At 33.8% G+C, this 18,642-nt stretch overlaps 1 protein-coding gene across 7 annotated transcripts in view; it reads left to right on the top strand.

The window, feature by feature from the left end:
* The window catches only part of GALNT13 (polypeptide N-acetylgalactosaminyltransferase 13), a 545,878-nt gene that overhangs the window by 111,188 nt on the left and 416,048 nt on the right, over positions 1–18,642 (top strand). The gene's annotated exons all lie outside the window — the stretch shown is intronic.

Genomic DNA, 18,642 nt, shown 5'->3' with positions numbered 1-18,642 from the left:
ATATCTGATGCATATTTGTTGAAAATTTTGTTAAATGAATCCGTAATGAGAACACATCATAACTAAATATAACAAAACCATTTTTCTAAGGCATGCTTTAGTAAACTCTAGAATACACACACACACACACACCCCTTGAACATGTTTTAGGATTTTAGTATTATTGTGCTACAAATATTGATTGAACCTTACTCATAGTTGGGGGACAGAATAGTGAAAAATAATTCGCTTTTAAGTGAAGACCTCCTTCCATGCCTAATATTGTAGGTACCCAATAATCTTTGCTGTTGATAGACTTATAAACCTGGCTTTCTATTATGTCCTTATTTTTTTGATGATTTCTTTGTTCTGGTGTTTCTAATTTGTCCCTAATAAGAGCTGAATGGTTATTTCTCCTAAATATATATATATATATATTACACACATATATATATAAATGTATCTATTTTGAAGAATTATTGATTAAGAGAAATTTTTGTCCCATTTATTGATGCAGTTTCCCAACTCTTAGTGTCCAACTTAAATACTGCTATAGCAGCAGTGACTTCTCTAGAGACCTTCTTCAATCTTAAAGTCAGAATAGTTAATATTACAGCTCCTTTGTTTACATTTATCTCTACTGAAAATAGCAAAATTGATCCCTCGATATATTCTAATTGCCTAGAATGTGACCACAAATTCTGCATTGCAGTTACTGTCATGGTAAATGCTGTTTACCTTATGCAAAATTTATAGAATGATGACAAAACAAAAGCTTCTGAGAGAATAATTGTTTCACCACAAGGTAGTTTATACATCTCAGACTCCATTCCTAAAGTGGAAATCAGCCTTGACTTATCATTGACTCATTTGATGCACACAAGTAATGGCAAGAAAATATACAGTATTAAAGAGACATTCTATTCTTCAAGTCCCATGTGTGTGTGTCTGTGTGTACACACATGTATATATATGTATATTTTTTCACATAAACTTTCTTCTTTTAACTTTTTTTTCATTTTTCTTTACACCATCATGTGTTGTTGCTTTTACCTCTACAACCTAACACAAATCTGCCCTCTAATCCAATAAGGGGAGAAAGACAACCCTGCAGAGTTGATGAAAACTCAGAAGTCCACAAACTTGGCTGCACATTGGAAACACTTGTGGGGTTTTAAAGAAATATTGATGCCTTGGACACAGCCCCAGGGATTCTAATTTAAAATTTCTGGTGCGTAGATGGGATATTAGGATTCTAAAAATATCAACTCCCCAGATGTTCCTAATGTGCAGTAAAGTTTGAAAACCACTGCTCTAGAAAACCTAGTATATATAAGTACCTAATAAGCAAGGCTTCTTGTGTATTTTAAAACAAGAAGCAACCATTTTATTAATGTTTTATGATTTACAAATGTGCTGAAGTTATTTTTATCAGGAATTTAAAGTGATTTGATGTACCACAGCAATCTTCAAGAAGGGGTATGAATTAAAGTGTAACTTGTTCTTTTTGTGGAGTGTACGTAAGGGAAAATGACCCGCATTAAAAGTCAGAAAACATGGGTTTGAGTGGTGATTTTACCAGTTCCTAAGTATATTGCTTTGGCTGGGCTTCTTATGAAACTTCCTTATGTATAAAGTACAGGTAGTATTGTAGTCCTTATGGTATTTTGCAATTTCAGTGGAGTATGTGAAGGAAATTCTTAATCTTATAAGTACTGCACAGATTTTAGATGTAATTATTCACTGTTATCTCTAGCCTTTTTGTGTACAATGTATGTTTTTGAGATCATTTTACTGACGTATTTACTGTTAACTCATTCATGTATGTTTTCATTAAGTAGTCCTTTATTCAAATGCCTGCTATGTGTTTTTCAGACCCTTGCTGGGTATTGTAGATACAGAGCCACACCTGGTTCCTGTCTCACTTGAATCACTGTCTAATGCAGAAGAAAGATACACACACACACAATTGTATTTTTGATGGTGAGAGAAAGCTAAAAGTCCAGGATATGCATCACTAAAATATGAAAATGCCAAATCCAGAAGGTCATTTTGGAGTCCTTTAAAGCCTAAACCAAATGTATTCAAATATAAGACATTTTTCTGATGTCTCTTGGGCACTGCCGTTTTGGTCCATTGAGTGGAATGCACTGTGATTAAGAAAACGTTTTTATTGGGAGGTAGTATAAACTACTAATGGATAAAGGTGTAGGCTCTGAAATCATGTTGTCTTGCTTCAAATCTTCGCTCTACTGGAAGTCAGCCACACAACCTCGGGCAGATTTTTAAATTCTGTTTTACTCTCCTCATCTGTAAAATAACAATACCTACCTCTCAGAATTGTGAGAATCAAAGAGGTAATACCTTTAAATTTCTTTGAATGATGTGTGACACATAGGGAATGGGCATTAGTCACAATTTATTATAAAATTGCTCTGATGATATTGCTTAGTCAGGGAGAATATCCTTTCTGCTTTTGTATGTGTCAAAATATTTAAGTGGAACTATATTACTCTTAAGGTAGGTGTGAGCCATTACTGAACTAGAGTAAAAATGATTTCATTAGCAAGATAAAGGAAAAAGTTGGCAAATATGAAATACTTTTATTTTAAATCATTATATCAGTTTTTTCTTTTTCTGCTTTCTGACTCAAACCTATTCATTATTATTCATAAGACACTCGTATCCTTTATAATACCATGTGGTAATTTTAAAGAGAACATCTGTTTTTGTAGAAAGTGCTGCTATGAAACTTCATCAGTAGAAAAATAGTAAACCTCCTATAAAAAGTTTAGGACTACTGCTAAGGCATGGGATTTATATTGATTTGATTTGACTGTTTATTATGTGTAGGACACAGTTACAAGCTAAACTACACATTTCAGATGGATTGGTATTGTAAATTCAGTGGTTATCTTGTTCTTTGATAAAAATCTTTATTTTATAGATTTCAGGGCTTCTGAAGGGTCTTATGAAATGTGGCTTCCTCTTCCCTGGCTGAATGTGTTTTTTTGTAAAAATTACTCAAGCTAACTTAAATGGGGAACTCTCTGGACATTTTTTAGACTATGGTATTTTGCTTGTTTTTTCCAATAAGTACATTGTTACTTTTAGGCATTATACTCTTGCTTCTTTTATATATATATATATATATATATATATATATATATATATATTACGAAGGAGTCTCTTGATAGATTCAAAAAATGGAAATTTTTCATTGCCTTTTTAAAAAAATTTTTATTGGGGTATAATTGATTTGCAATGTGTTAGTTTCAGGTGTACAGCAAAATGAATCTGTTATACAAATACATATATTCTCATTGCCTTTTAATTGTAATTTTTGTCTTAGAAAATGTGCTGTGGTTTTCTTTCTGGGCCAGTATTATGACAGAATTGAACTAAACCAATGTAAACACAGTATTAACTTTACACATGAGAGAAGAAGTATACCATGAATTAATTTACATAAATCATCAAGATGGCCATAAAACCTATTGAAAAGTGAGAAGTTCAGAATTCCTTCAGCCTAGCTTATCCTATTGAGAGTACATATTTTTAAACTGACGTAAGGATTTATACAGATACTCCAGAAAATTTCTCTTACAATATAAAATATAATTTGTATATAGTTACTGCTGATATAGGAAACCTCTAATGTCTTCCAAAATCATCATGATGTTGGAGATGAGCTTTATAATACACAGCTAATTCAGATATAGATTTTATGACTTTTTCTTCTTTGTTTCTACACAAGCTGCTACATCAACCAAAAATAAAATTGAACTAAGGTATGATTTTTTTCCTCATCACAAGGCTATGTCTAAGACTTAATATTAAATCACCATAATACGTGTACAGCCACAAATCAACTGCTAATTTTATTTTTTTCCTGACATTTAGAAATAAAGACAGAGAAAAAGAAAAACAATTCAGAATAGGTGAAACAACTTTATCAACAAGAAACATCTAATTTATTCAGTTAAACAGTTTATTGGTGCATTTTCCCCTTGGATTGTAAGCTTCAATAAGCCTTTTAGGGCTAAAGCTTGTGGGTTTTCTTTTGTTCTGTACCTTGAACAGTTCTTTGAACATTTGGATGCTAACTTCTGCTATGTTTCCATCAAACTTCATGCCTTATAGTGTTTATAGTTAGTTTTTCTCATGTTTGTCTTTCTGACTAGTTTTTAAATCTCACGACAGTAAAATAATCTTTCTTTCCATGGCATTGTATAAACTAGGTGTTTGGTGAATTTATGGAACAGATTCAAACCGAAAACTTTAAACTGCAATGTTTTCTAATTGATTTAAACACATCACAATGCAAGTGGTATTCTTTCTATACAATAACTGTACTCCATCTACTACAAATATATCAACTCTGTGACTTGATACGGAAGACTTACTGGCAGTATATCATAGCTTTTAAAAGGAGGAGCAAGGTCAAGATTTTGATGGGTAAAAAGATTGGAGAAGCAACTCAGGCAGAACTTGGGTTCTACTCTGAATATCCATTATGATTTAACTTCTTTGGATCTCTTACCTTGCACAGAAATTGGAAATGATCACATTTGCCCCATTTAATCAGTTTTTTTTTTTTTCAGCCACCTTAAAGATAGGTACTGAGTACTATTATGTGCTACTCATTCTTCAAAGTACTAAAGGTTTAATCCCTACCTTCAAAGAAGGATCTTACAGTCAGTGGGGTAGACAAACTAGCAGACTCTTTTATTACAGGGTTACATGTTACAGCATTATAATTTGAGTTTTATTTCTTGGTCACAGCTTAAATGACACATCTTCAGAGAGGAGATCCCTGACCACCCAGTCTAAAGCAGTCTCCCTGACAATATCATAATCATTTTTAAAGTGCACAACACTCTCTAAATCTTCCTTCCTTCCTATCATTCGTTTGTCTATATCTATCTATCTGTCTATCATTTATCTATCTATCTAATCATCTGTTTTGTTTCTCCCAAATGAAATGTCAGTCCTGTGACAGCAGATGCTATTTTATTCACTTTTTTCCCAGTTTTAGTGAAAAATAAGTGACATACATCACTGTATAAGTTTAAGTTGTACAGCATAATGGTTTGATTTACATATATTGTGAAGTGATTACTATAAAACAGTCATCTAACATCCACCTTCTCATACAAGTACAATAAAAAGAAAAGAAAAAGATGAAAAGAAAAGGAAAAAAAAAACTTATTATTATGATGAGAAAAATTAGGATTTACTCTCTTAAAACTTTCCTATGTATCATACAGCAGCATTAGCTACAGTCGTCATGTTGTACTTTACATTCTAGTACTCACTTATCTTATAATTGGAAATTTGTATCTTTTGACTTCCTACATTTCTCCTTCCCTCACACTTCACTTCTGGTAACCACAAGCCTAATCTCTTTTTCTCTGAGTTTGGTTTTTATTTTAAGTGAGATCATAACAGTATTAGTCTTTCTCTGTCAGACTTATCTCACTTCACATAATGCCTTCAAGATCTACCCATGTTGTCACAAATGGTAGGATTCCTCATTTTTAATGGCTGAATAATATTCCACAAATATTTATACAACAACTTCTTTATCCATTGATGGACACCTAGGCTGTTTTGATGTCTTACCTATGTCTTGCCTAAATAATGCTGCTATGGCCATGGGAGTGCAGATATTTTTCCCAGTTAGTATTTTTGTTTCCTTTGGATATAATCCCAGAAGTGGAATTGCTGGATTATATGGTAGTTCTATTTTAAATTTTTTGAGGAACTTTCATACTGTTTTCCATAGTGACTCTACCAATTTACAATCCCACCAACAGTGCACAAGTATTCCCTTTCCTCCACATCCATTCTAGTGTTTGTTATCTCTTGTCTTTTTGATGATGGCCATTTTAACAGATATGAGTTGATATTTCATTGTGGTTTTAATTTGCATTTCCCTAGTGACTAGTGATGTAGAGCATCTTTTCATGTACCTGTTGTCCTTTTGTATATCTTTTTGGAGAAATGTCTATTCAGGTCCTTTGCCCATTTTTAATGGGTTATTGTTTTTATTGCTGTTGAGTTGTATGAGTTCCTTATATATTGTGGGTATTAACCCCTTATCAGATATATGGTTTGCAAATATATTTTTATATTCCGTAGGCTGTCTTTCACTTTGTTGATCATTTCTTTTGCTGTGCAGAAGCTTTTTAGTTGGATGTAGTCCCACTTGTCTATTTTTTATTTTGTTGCTTATGTTTTACATGTCATATTGAAAAAATCATTACCAAGACCCATGTCAAGAAGCTTTATTTTTATGTTTTCTTCTATGATGTTCATTGTTTTGGGTCTTACATTTAAGTCTTTAATCCATTGCAAGCTAATTTTTGTGAGTGGTGTAAGATATAAGTCAAGTTTCATTCTTTTACATGTGAATATCCAATTATCCCAGCACCATTTATTAAGGAGACTATCTTTCTCCATTGAGTATTCTTGGCTTGCTTGTGAAATATTAATTGACTGTATATGCTTGGGTTTATTTCCAGGCTCTCAATTCTGTTCCATTGGTCTATTTGTCTGTTTTTATGCTGTACCTGTATGTTTTTAAGACTACTGCTATATAGTTTAGTGTGAAATCAGGAAGGTTCTCCTCCTTTGTTCTTGTTTCTTAGGATTTCTTTGGCTCTTTTGTGATTCCATATAAATTTTAAGAGTGTTTTTTCTACTTCTGTAAAAAAAAAAAAAAAAAAAAAAAAAAGAAAAAAGAAAAAAAAGAAAAGAAAATGCCATTGGAATCTTAATTGAGATTACATTGAATCTATAGATGACTTTTGTTAATATTGACATTTAAACAATATTAATTCTTCCAATCCATGAACATAGGATACCTTTTCATTCTTCAATTTCTTTCATCAGTGTCTTTTAGTTTTCAGCATAGAGATCTTTCATCTCCTTAGTTAATTTATTCCTAAGTATTTTATTGCTTTTGGTGCTATTGTAAATGAGATTTTGTTTATTTCTTTTTCAGGTAACTATTGTTAGTGTATAGAAACACTACTGATTTTTGTATGTTAATTTTTTTATTCTGCCACATTATGGTATTCATTGATTAGATCTGGAATTCATTGATTGGATATGGCAGTTTTTTTGGCTGAATCTTTAAAATTTTCTATATATAAAATCATATCACCTGCAAAGAGACAATTTTATTTCTTCCTTTCCAATTCTGATAACTTTTATTTATTTTTCTTGCCTGATTGCTCTAGCTAGGACATCCACTACTTTGTTGAATAAGAGTGGTGAGAGTGGGCACTTTTTGTCTTATTCCTGGTCTTAGAGGAAAAGCTTTCAACCTTTCACCATTAAGTACGATGTTAGCTGTGAGCTTGTCATATATGACCTTTGTTGAGATATGTTCATTTCTTCTATACCTAATTTGTTGAGAGTTTTTATCATGAATGGATATTGAGTTTTGTCAAATGCTTTTCTGTATCTATTGAGGCGATCATATGATACTTTCATTCTATTAATGTGATGTTTCATGCTGATAATTGTATAGTGACCTTCTTTTTCTCTTTTTACTATTTTTAGTTTAAAGTCTATTTTGTCTGATATAAGGATAGCTATTCCTGCTTTTTTTGGTTACCGTTTGCTTGAAATGTCTTTTCCCATCCTTTCAGTTTCAGTCTGTGTGTGTCTTTAAGACTAATACAAGTCTCTTGTAGACAGCATATTGTTAGATCTTGTTTCTTCATCCATTTAAGCCATTCTGTGTCTTTTGATTACTTTCATTCATTAACATTCAAAGCAATTATTGATAGGTGAAGACTTACTACTGCCCTTTTGTTAAATTTTCCTGTTTTTTTTGTACATCCATTGTTCCTTATTTCTTATCTAGCTGTCTCTTTTTGTGTTTTGATGTATTTTGGTATCCGTATGCTTTGACTCTTTACCATATTGTGTTGTATAATTACTACAGGATTTTTCCATGGTTACCATTAAGCTTACAGAAAATATCTTAAACAAATGAAGCCCTATTTTAAACTGATAACAACTTAACTTCATTAGAATTCATAAACTTTACACTTTCACTTCTCCTTCCCGTCACATTTTAGGTGTTGCTGTTACAATTTATATGTTTTTTATGTAGTGCAGCTAATAACAAATTATTGTAATTATGGTTATTTTTACTACTTAAACGTTTAAGCTAGAGTTTTGACTTATGTACCGCTTTTACCATATTGCAGAATTTAACCATGACTGTATTTACCATTACTAATGAGATTTATGCTGCCTTTTTATATTTTTATGATGTTAATTAGCATTCTTTTACTTCCACTCAAAGAATTCCCTTTAGCATTTCTTGTAAAGCAAGTCTGGTTTTAATGAACTCCCTCAGCTTTTGATTGTTTTGGGGATGTCTTTATCTCTCCTTTGTTTCTGAATGACAACTTCACTGGATATAGAATTCTTGGTTGACATTTATTTTCTTTTAATATTTTGAATATGTCATCTCATTTCCTGGCCTGAAAAGTTTCTGTTGAGAAATCTTCCCCTAGTCTTATGGGGTTTCCCTTGTATGTAACTTTTCTCTTTTCTCCTGCTGCTCTTAAAATTTTTCTTTGTCTTTGACATTTGCTAATTTAATTATAATGTATCTTGGTATAGCTCTATTCAGGTTCTACCTATTTGGAGTATTTATGGATCTGGATGTCCATTTTTCTCCCCAGGTTTGGCAAGTTTTTAGCCATAGTGCTTTACATATACTTTCTGTCCCTGTCTCTTTCTCTTCTTCTGGAATTCCCATAATGTGATTTGTTTTCCATTGTGTTTCATAATTCCCATAGGCTTTTATCACTCTTTTTTATTCTTTCTTTTGCTCCTCTGACTGGGTAATTTCTAACGTCCTATCTTTCAGGTCACTGATGCTTTCTTCTGCTTTGTTGAATCTACTTTTGAAACTCTTTTGAATTCTTCAGTGCAGTGACTGTATTTTTGAACTCCATGGTTTCCGTTTTTTGTTTTTTGTTTTTTTTTTATGGTTCCTATTTCATGGTTGAACTCATGCATTGTTTTCCTAATTTTGTTTAGTTGTCTGTTTGTGTTTGCTTGTAGTTCACTAAACCTCCTTAAGAGTATTATCCTGAATTCTTTGCCTGACAGTTCATAGATCTCCATTTCTTTAGGGTCAGTTATTGGAGCTTTCTTAGTTTCCTTTGGTGGCATATTTACCTGACTTTTCATGATCCTTGATTTCATATGCTGGTATCTGCACATTTGAGTAATGGGGTTCCTCTTCCAGACTTTACAAGTTTGCTTTGACTGAGACAGTTCTTCATCAGTCAGCTCAGTTTGGATTTCTGGGTGTGTCTGCTGTAATGTCCTTGATCAGGTGGGGCCTGCTATTATGGTCTATTTTGGAGCAAGGCAACTGTTCGAGCTCTGTGGACAGAGAAAGAGAGATGTGGCATTGGCTGAGAAAGTTAGATAGGACTGCTGGCTTGGTTCCCTGCCCAAATGAGGCTGTAGGATGAGTTCTGGGGTTGCCTGGAATCTCTAGTCAGACGTACTAGATAGTCAGGACTGGATACTATATTCAGTAGTAGATGGGACTATGAATTAGCTTCCCTGCTCTGGCAGGACAGCAGGCCAGGTCCCAGGGCCTGTACAGCTCATTGTTTGGGGACCTGAATCAGGTCCTGAGTGTGCAGTGAATTCCCTGATTAGGTGAGGCCATCAGTTTTACTCTGCAGATGGGAGAAACTACATGATGTTCTCTCTGTTCAAGTGTCACTGTATGTAGGGCTGGTGAATGGGCTTTGTAGCTTCCTGTGTGCTCTGTTTAGGTTGCCTAGTCAGACCCACTGAAAGCTGTATTTAACAATGAGTAGGGGTATGGATTAGATTCCCTGCATGGATGCAGTAAGAGAAGCAGCTCTAGAACCAGTAAAGCACTTTGTTTGTTGTCTTAACTCAAGCTGACCTGCACCCCAAGTTCCTGGCTGAACAGGGCTACTGGCTTTGCTCTGCAAAACTATTGGATCTGCCTTCTTTTCTCTGTTTGAGCACTGCTGGGTCACACTGCTTTCAGGTGTATTCACCAACCCCTTCTGGCAAATAAATAAGCACAGATAAAGCAATTTCATTCATTGAATGGGTATTTATTATGTGTTCACTGTGTTTCAGAGACATAGACATTCCCAGACTTGCTCCTGGGAATACTGTGTCAATCTTAGCTTGCTGGGGAGACAGACGTCAACCAACTATATAATTACAAATAATTGTAAATACAATGAATGAATAATCCAGGGTGGCATACAACCATGTAACAAAATATAACCTAATATGAGAGATCAGAAGCCTTTTGAGGAAGTTTCATTTGGGCTAAAACTTGAGTGACTTGAGTTAACCATGCAAAGGTAGTGATACTGTCATACGCAAAGGCACTGTGGTGGTGGTAGCCGGGGTCGAAAGTGAAAGAAGTATAGATGACCTCTAGGGAGCACATGGTACAGTAGGAGAGATGTGACCAAGATCTTGAACCCAGAACATGTAGAGCATTTTGCTCCATGTTAATAGTTAATATCAAAAAGCAAAATGTATCTAGAGGAAATAATATAAGCAAAGGAAAAGAGAAAAAAGTCAATGATACATATAGTCCTGAGCTATAAATTGGTTACTTTGAAATATCAACATTTTCAAAATCTCTTCTCCTACTTCTACTGTAAGGATTTAAATGTGTTACACACACACACACACACACACACACACACACACACACACACACACACACATGCACAGGCACACACACCCATTGCACACAGAAATAAGATATCTATGAAACAGTTGTCAACAGTTATTTGCTAGTCGCTTATATTTAGATGGGTAAATCTTTGAGAAAGTAAACAGCTATCTGTCCAACTGAAGTAAAGTAAAAACAATAGAGAATGGAAAATTGCAAATACATTTACAAATAAGTCAAACTATTTATTGAATATCTACTTGGCATAGAAGGAGATAAAACAGCTAGTTCTACTTTCAAAAAATCAACTGAGAGCTAAAACTTATATACGTAAAAAGTATCATAGCAAACATAATTTACATAGGCTGATACATGTATTTAATACATGTTTAATAGGCTGATACATAATTTAAAACGGAAGAGATGAGTAAGATCTGGGCTTAGTTAAGTATTTAAAGCTCTGAAAAGGATCAGATTTGAATTTGATTTTGAAAAAAAAGGTGTATATTAATGAATAAGTGGGGAGAATGGGAAAAATGTTAATAACAAAGGCACAAGGTCCAAGTCAAAGAAGTAAGAATTAGCTAGATGTGTAAAGTTAACGTAGATTGATTTTTATGAAAAGACTAAGTTCAAGAGTATAAAAACCAAGACCTTAATTGAAAGTTACCTTGACAAAATATTATAATGAAGTAGATCTTGCACTATGAATTACAAAGGGAAAATAATTCAACATCTAGTTAAAATTCTAGAGAAACTGGCTAAAAAGCTTTCTAAAGCATAATATTATCATTTATGTATGAGTTGAAACTTTGAATTATCTTCAAATATAATATAAATTGATCTCTTAAAAATATTGCCTTCAAAGTAATTTTCCTATTTTTGAGATAAACACCTTTCTTGTTTCATGGAATTGCTTCTTAACATCCTACATTTTTATTTTCAAAAATATTGAGCCTAAGTAACAATTTTTGCTAAAACATGTACAAATACTTCTTCACAAGGCCCTTTAAAATAGCAAAATATTGCTTTTCTTTTTGTTAAATTGGTTACAAGCTAGTTATTTACTGATATAATGGACACTTTTGCTATGGATATTACTTTGTATCAATTTTATATCTCATGTAATGGTAAGGTATTTTCTTCTAGGATTTCTGTGGAATATTTCACAAGATATCATGTCACATGTAGTAACATTGTTTTTGCTTAAAATATTGTTAGAGTATCATTAATATACTCCTACACATTTTAATATAAAAAGATACCAAGGCTTACCATTTTCTTAAAACTCTGAAGTTAAGTAACGCTTTAGGTTTTTAAACATCAGAATTACTCTTACATCTATAAAAGTTGTTTGTGGATTATCTGTTTTTATAATGCTTCCAACTAATATGGTACTATACATATATTAGATGATTAATCCTTGTTTTGTCAATCAGTTATCATGCATCTATTTGGAATCATCTGTGGAATAATTACTTTGATATATTCTAGGAATATATAACTGAAAAAAAAACTGCATGATCCAAACCTTCAAATTGCTCACAGGCTACTTGCTGGGATAATGTACAAGGAATATGTTTTAAGATTATCAGTGTAAAAACAGAGTTTGTACAAAATAGAATTTTGGAGAAGATGTGACCAAGTCTGCCTGGTGAAGTCAGGGAAGACTTCATCAAATAGGTGCAATTGAAATGCTTTAACACATATATAAGAATTTATGTGAAGGATAACAGAAGAAAAGGCATTTTAGATTGAATCTCCCAATGTAATAACTTGGAGACATTCACCATCAGTCATGTGCCAGGATGATATTGCTGGCTTGGGGATGTCACAGTGGTAGAAGTTGACCACTACTCCAGGTGCTAGATCAAGATGGGCCTTGGTTCCCCTGCTTAGAGCTATAGTTTGGTGCATTAAAAAAGGATGGAGTGACAAAGAAGAGAGTTAGGATGCTAACACACTGGGCTAGGTGGGGGACGATGAATAACATGGTGAAGAACAAAAAGAGGCAGTGCTAGATGTGAGAGACTTTTAAGGAGTCAGTTCAGTAGTATTTAATGAATGACTGGATGTGGGGGAGGGTAAAGGGGAGGGATAGTGGAGGTTGATTCTTGGGTCTGTCTTGGCTGAGTATGTAAAGGGAACCCTGGGACAAGAGCAGCTATTTTTGGAGGAGATAATGAATTAACTGTTATGTTTAACCTGAGGTAATTTTGGGAGATACAGGGTAAGATATCCAGAGGGTAGATGGATTTTTAGGTGCAGCTCTGGTATTATCCATTTGGAAGGCATCAAGTGGCAATGGACTGGCTATTAGCTGGGCTTCAGAAGATGTGGTGTCTATGGTCAGTACAGGGGAAAAGAGAAGACATTCTGGGCTGACTGGTGACATGATCTTAGAATAATGAGGAGACAGGCATTACTAAACTGAGTGTGTTTTGGAGTAATGAGTAATAAGGATGGATCGTGGACCTACAGGGCGAGGCCAAATTATGCAGAGAAGTAATAGAATGATTGAGTCCTTTTTAATTGAAGAGACTTTTAGAAAAGGGGAATGAAATCACATGATGGAAGAGCTGTTTAAGGATAAGTGATCAAGTTGAGGTTGAAGGGGGAGAGCTTATTACAGTCAAACCCATGTGAGTTTTGGTTCCTGTGCTTAGATAGAGGAACATGACAGACATGATACAGGAAACTAAGAAAAATAATGAAATGGAAATTTATATTAAAATGACACAAGATTGATAATTATTAGTGATTTGCTTATACTTAACAAATGTTCTTTGTTGTTATCATGCTTCTTCTTATCTTGCTCCAATTAGCCGTTTTTCTAAGAAAACATTATGATGCTTGCTTCAGTCATCTCTCCATTTGGTCTTTTCCTTCTGTTCTGCTTGACTCTCACTCATCTTTTCCTCTTTGTTTTTGCTGTCCTGCTGAGTAGGCAGACAGCTCTGGAGGCAAGTTGTGTTGCTTCAAGAGTATGGGGAAGAAAAACATGTCCTGCAGTTATGATCTTGCTTTCTTGGCAGGCACAGAGAAGCAGGCTTTAAATTCTAGTGAAAACAACTCCCTTAGTTTCAAGGCAGCAGTTCTGAGGTTCCTGTGAGTTTAGGGAAATAAAAAAAAAAAAAAGCAAGAACAAACAAACAAAAAAGACACCTAGCTGAAAGCAGAGGGACTCCAGATTGCATTTATCTCTTCCTCACTGACACAAAGATCCAATACACTTTGACTGTCAGTGCATTTTTGCCATTAAGGTCTTTCATTTATTAATTTATTTTTCTGTCTAGTAAATGTGGGGAAAACATTACAGGGCTATTGATGAGACCATGATTGCCATTTGTAGACACAAATTTCAACATGGGTCTGGAAAAAGTTAAATCTTGGCCATCTCCCTTTAGGTTTAGTGCCTGTGGTGCCACCTTGGAATGACACTGTGCTATTTATTCTCATAACAGTTTTATAGATTTTTCCTAATATCTGACAAACTGTTCTTTTAATCCTCCATGAAAGAGTTCTGGGCAGGTGAAACCCCATGTGTTCTCAGAAATTGTCCTTGGTAGTTTGGCAGAATTATGTACCCTCAAAATCTAATGTTGAGGTCCCAACCCCCAGTACCTTTAGAATGTACCATATTTGGAAATAAGGTCTTTAAATAAGTAAAAATGAGGCTGTTAGGGTGGGGCCCTAATCCAATGTGACTGGTATCCTTATTAGAAGAGGAAGTGAAACAAGTGTTGTGCACACAGAGGAAAGGCCATGTGAAGACACAGCCATCTGCAAACTAAGGAGAGAAGCCTCAGGAGAAAGCAAACCTGCCAACACCTTGATCTTGGACTTCTAGCCTCTAGAACTGTGAGAAATAAATTTGTTGTTTAAGTCACCAAGTCTGTGGTATTTTGTTCTGGCAATCCTAGAAAATGAGTACACTGTATTTTCCAGTTAGTAAGTTTGTATTTTTCCTGAGAGAACTTTTGGTAGCCTATAACTTATCTCTGCTGTACTGAAAATATGAGACCTCCTGATAATTTGATGAGGCTTTCTCTTATCCTAACTTGCTTTTACACTTGTAGTATTATACCAGAGCTAAGTGTTTTCTGTTCTCATTTTCTTGTTAGTGTGATGTGTTTCACTTAGTTGCATTTTTCATTCTTCTAGACATTGTGAGTACATTTGCTAAAGCTGAAATGAGAATCTCAGTAAATGAATAAATAATGATTTAGTGACATCTGCAGTGTCTTAAACTTTTATTGATCTTCAAGAATGGGATTTTCTAGTAGAGAATAATACATCAGAGTTTCTATAGATTTTATTAAATATGATGCATTTTCAAAAACCTATGTCAGAAAGCATGTTCTCTGATCAACACGAAGACTATACAGTTGACCCTGGAACAACGTGGGGGATGGTCTGTGCAGTCAAAACTCTGAGTATAACTTTACAGTGGGTCCTCCGTATCCACAGTTCTGCATCTTCAGATTCAACCAACTGCAGGTGATAGTACTCTAGTATATGTTTAGGGAAAAAAATCCATGTACAAGTGGATTGTGCAGTTCAAACCTGTGTTGTTCAAGAGTCAACTGTATAGTGATGTAGTCGAGAGTACATGATTTAGAGTTAGCAGGCTGTGGTTGAAATCTTGGCTCAGCTTCTTGGAAGATGGGTAACACTGAGCAAGATAATTAAGTTAAAGTCTCATTTTTGTCATCCATAGAAGAAGGTTGATAATAATGGTGCCTAACACATAGGACTGTGGTTAACACTGATAAGAGAATTAATAAAACAGCACTGGCTCATGATAAATACTCCCTACATCTAAGCTATTATTATTATTTTCCTGAATCCTGTTGCTTGTTGGTCTGAAAAATCATTTTGTATTAATATTCCTATTAGAACCTTATTGTGATGTTAACTTAAGGCAGGGTTTCTCCCCCTGGGTTCTGTTGACATTTTGGACTCGATAATGCTTTATTGTGAGGGCTATCCTGTGCACGCAGAATGTCTAGTAACATCCATGAGCTCTGTGTATCAGATTCCATTAGCCAATGCCAATGGCCCCTAGTTATGACAACTAAAAGCACCTGCTTGACATGGCCAAATGTTCCCTGGGGGACAAAATTGTCTCCAGTTGAGAATCACTGGAAAATATTTGATTGACAAATAAAAACCTGATTTGGAAAATATTACATCTATTGCCTGCTGCTTAAGTAAGCTAACCTGATGCTTGATTTATTTTAAGTGTTACTATTGGGATTTTGTAAGACAGTTTTTCTTTTAAAATACAATTAAACTAGGTCAGCTGAAATGTAACACATAATTTCTTTTATTGTGGCATAAGGCCAAAATATCTTGGTATGTCTTTTTTTTTTAATAATAATGTATAGTAATGAAAAAATATAATTGACTTAATAATTGATCAGATACATTGTCATGAAGATCTCTATTTGGATAAAACAAGTTATACCCACATCTTATCAGAGTAAACTCAAATATTATCAGCAATGGAAGTAACTACTGTCTGATGTTTCTCATGTACTGTAGAAAACTTTGACTAAAGTAGTATTGGGTGTAGGAGAGAGAAATTTAAATATTCATCAAAGTGTGCTGCCATATTTCATGGTCAAAGGTGTAGAAAGATGAAGTATGTGGGGAATTTTAGAAAGTACCATAGATGTATATTTTGTTAGAGAAATAAAATACATGGTGGTTATATAGATATGAATAATTCCATCCTCTACATTACAGTATTAATGTGATGTTCTTGTGTTTTAAACAATAGAACCAGTAAAACAATAGAAAGTTTTTTTTAAAAGTCCAATGTATTTGTGTAAATCCCAAAGTTTAATATATCAAATCTTATGTCTGACATTTCTTTGGGATCAGTCAAAATGATTAGCACCTGTCAATTACCATCCATTACTCCTTTGCTCCTTGGAAGTTGGGGTGTATCATTACCATATACTGGTCCATGGAATAGTAATATATGTGTGTGTATATATATGTGTGTGTGTATATATATACATATTTCTTTAATACATGCATCATACAGCTTTTGTCATTCTCAGAATTTTAAACTTACTTCTTTTATTTTCATTTTCTTGGATACATTTTCTCTTGGACCAATTGCAGCAGGTCTTTCCAAAATAAGAATATAGCTCTATCTAAACATATCTTCCTTCCTAAGTTATTTTAAATGTTTATTATTGGTTTGGGTTTTTTCTCAATGTTATTCTAATTGTGCCATCAAAAAATTAGACGCAAAATTTTTTTCAATCCTACTTCCTTTCTCCTTTCTTCTTTTTGTCTTATAGAGTCAACATTGAAATCAATAATAGAGAAACAAGGGATTTTAAATGTAATGGTAATTAACATTTGTATAATTTCCCATGCATGACTTTTTTAAAACTTTCATAACAGTACGGTGATGCAGATGTAATTGCTTGTGGTGGGAAAACTTGAGCCTGTGGGTTGAACAGGGCTTGGTAGGTGGAGCAGAAAGAGGCAGAATTGGTATTTGATCCTCGTTTCTCCAACTCTATAGCTGGTGCTCTTTTGTTGCACCACAGTGTCTGCTGGATAAACTTCTCTCACATTTGTTGCTGAGAAAATGAACTTGGGTTCCTTATTGTAATGTGTAATTCCTTTTGGTGGAGTCTTTGAAAGACCAATAAAGAGAGCCACAAGGTTTTGGAGGATGATGAAGTACTGCTCCCCCCAGCTTTTCTTCATTTTACAAAGCCTTGAGAATCTCTCCTTCTGATGCTGCAAAACACAGCAGCCAGTTTAGAAGGGAAATAATATTGAAATATAAATATTCATTTTAACAGTTAAATATCAGATATGGTGGAGTGCTCAAAGAGGGAATATGTGAATAGATTGCTGCTTTATTTTCAAGGGTTAACAATATTAGGAGATATACATGTAAATATATATATTACATATATACATACTATATATGATATTTATACTATATATATACTATACTATCATACTATATGATATTTATGATATGTATATATGATATATGTTATGTATATATGATATATATTATGTATACTATATATGATATATAGAGAGATATATAGTTTATATACTATATATATAATAGGGAGAAAAGTGAGTTGTTTTACTTCATGGGATCCAGCATAGTGAAATATTTTAATGCTTAATATTTTCATTATGGCATTTTTCTACATACTCATCATCTTCAAAATCAATTAATCATCATTTCAGAAATACTGTGTCCTTATATTGTACTATACTGGAAAAGCCCTGAATACATCATTGAAAAGTTTAAAAGAAATCACATGTCATTTGTTTCAATAACCAAAGCTGAGTATTTTCTGTCTGTTTTATAGCACAGACACACTATTTGACCCCCACTGTGAGGACATAGGACATTATAAACTCCAGAATAGAATTTCTCTCGGAAACTTTGGGAGCATTGTGTCAGACTGAGGGGTGGTACTCAGATAAGAGCCAGCAGTAGTTCTCACTCTCAGTAACAATATCTGTCTGATCATCTCATGAATCGGGCATTGTCTGGGTGGAAATCAGAAGAGAATGCCAAGGAGACATCAAATGCGCAGAATGTTCTGTAGAGTAAAACTTGTTAAATTTCACTCCTGTTTAAATCTCAATTACTGAAAGAAGCAGGTGGTGAAAAATTATCTCCTTTCTAGAAGTTAAGCCTTTAACAATTAAATATTAATTGGGGTTTGAATCTAGTTAAAGAATCTATTTAATTTAGCTTTTCTCCTCTAAATAGAGTGTACATACTCATTGGTACAAGTATTATTAGGTGGATGGAAGTCATTAAGGTGTTTAGATACAAATTACTTTTCTTTCTAGATTAACATATTATAAATTCCACTCCACTATATGAACTTTATGCTCTATATGTAAACCTGCTTTATTTTCAAGGTTTAACAATA

This window comes from Balaenoptera borealis (assembly GCF_965194805.1).
Source record: "Balaenoptera borealis genome assembly, chromosome: 6".
In the NCBI taxonomy this organism is placed as follows: domain Eukaryota; kingdom Metazoa; phylum Chordata; class Mammalia; order Artiodactyla; family Balaenopteridae; genus Balaenoptera; species Balaenoptera borealis.
Note: the sequence above shows the minus strand (reverse complement) of the source record. Positions and strands in the feature narration are given on the sequence as shown.